Source organism: Erinaceus europaeus, chromosome 17 (assembly GCF_950295315.1).
Source record: "Erinaceus europaeus chromosome 17, mEriEur2.1, whole genome shotgun sequence".
In the NCBI taxonomy this organism is placed as follows: domain Eukaryota; kingdom Metazoa; phylum Chordata; class Mammalia; order Eulipotyphla; family Erinaceidae; genus Erinaceus; species Erinaceus europaeus.
In genome coordinates, this window is record NC_080178.1 from 45535089 (window position 1) to 45537300 (window position 2212).

Below are 2212 nucleotides of genomic sequence, written 5' to 3' on the forward strand. Positions count from 1 at the left end.
AAAGGTTCTTCACAGCAAAAGAAACCACTACCAAACCAAGAGACACCACACAGAATGGGAAAAGATATTTACATGCCATACATCAGACAAGAGTTAAATAACCAACATATATAAAGAGCTTGCCAAACTCAACAACAAGACAACAAATAACCCCATCCAAAAATGGGGAGAAGACTTGGACAGAATATTCACCACAGAAGAGATCCAAAAGGTTGAGAAAGACATGAAAAAATGCTCCAAGTCTCTGACTGTCAGAGAAATGTAAATAAAGACAACAATGAGATGCCACTTCACTCTTGTGAGAATGTCATACATCAGAAAAGGTTACAGCAGCAAATTCTGGAGAGGGTTTGGGGTCAAAGGAACCCTCTTACACTGCTGGTAGGAATGTCAATTGGTTCAACCTCTGTGGAGAACAGTCTGGAGAAGTCTCAGAAGGCTAGAAATGGACCTACCCTATGATCCTGCAATTCCTCTCCTGGGGATATATTCTAAGGAAGCCAAAACACCCCTCCAAAGAGATCTGTATATGCATATGTTCTCGGCAGCACAATTTGTAATAGCCAAAACCTGGAAACAACCCTGGTGTCCAAAAACAGATGAGCAAGTTGTATATATAGACAATGGAATACTACTCAGCTATAAAAAATGGTGACTTCACTGTTTTCAGCCAATCTTGGATGGACCTTGAAAAATTCATGTTGAATGAAATAAGTCAGAAACAGAAGGATGAATATGGGATGATCTCACTCTCAGGCAGAAGTTGAAAAACAAGATCGAAAAAAGAAACACAAGTAGAACCTGAACTGGAATTGGTGTATTGCACCGAAGTAAAAGACTCTGGGGGTGGGGGGTGGGGACAATATAGGTCTAAGAAGGATGACAGAGGACCTGGTGGGGATTGTATTGTTATATGGGAAAATGGGGAATTTTATGCATGTACAAGCTATTGTATTTACTGCTGAAGGTGAAACATTAATTCCTCAAAAATGAAATTTAAAAAATTATGTAAGTAAATAAATGTTAGAAAGAAATATAAACTACATATATGTGAAATATATATACACATGAAATATATGTACATGAAATTTTATATAAATATAAGAAAAAAACAGGGTTAGGGTGGGGGCTTTGCGGGAGACAGGCAAAATAGCTCATTTGGATAGTGCGTTCCTTTCTCCTGTGCACAACCCAGGTTTGAGCCCAGCCCCCACCACACCGGAGGTGCTACGGTCTCTTTCACTACCTGTCCCCCTCTCTCTCTCTGCCATCAGGGTTATCACTGGGGCTCAGTGCCTGCATGACTCCACTGCTCCTAGTGACCATTTATTCCTTGAGATAGAGAAGTAAAGACAGCGAGGGAAGGAGAGATACCACAGTACTGTTCCGCCACCACAGAAGACCCCACCCCTCTGCAGAAACTCCCTTGTGGTGACTGGGGGACTTGAACCCAGGTCTTTATACATGGTAATGTGTACACTCTACCAGGTGAGCCAACTGCTGGTCCTCCTTTCTATTTTTAAGTCCTTAATATGTGATCCAAGAGCCCCTGCTCCATGAAAGTCACTGTTGGAAAAAAAAAAAAAAAAAACCAAACTTTCTGTTGTAGGGTTCAAGACATGTTGTTCATCATTTGAGGTTCTGGGCTGTAGTGTGTGTGTGGGGGGGGGTGGGGGTGGAGTTAACTTCTCCCTTCAAAGGTAGCCTCAGATGGCACCCTAGGTTACCAAAATGTCTGGAGGCTCTGGAAGTCATCTACACTGCTGGAGCAGAGTGCCAAAGCTTATTTTAAGATCAAGGTGCTGTGCAGAGGCCCAGAGAAAGTATACTTGGTGACCTGGGCGATCAGGCTGAGTGTTAACAGTGCAAGGTGCAAGGTAGCAGTGGATATTATCAGGGTTATTCAGATTCCAGCCACCAAAGAACATGCCACTCACAGTACCAAGGCCCAGCCTTGGAAGCTGTTCTACTGATGGTCTTTGGTGCCATCTGCTGGTCAGAGCGCAGTCGCTCATGCAGGAGGCTGAAGGCTGTGCTGAAATAGATTCCTAGGCTGAGGAAATTCTGAAAGTCTTCTAGGGCAGATTTATAGGGGCTCAAAATAATCATCAGGGTTGGCAAAAGCACATCTGTGGACGCCAAGAAATTCAGATGAAAGAGGGTTGGTAGAAATACCTATCCAAAAAGATCTCTGCACCCCTAAGTTCGCAGC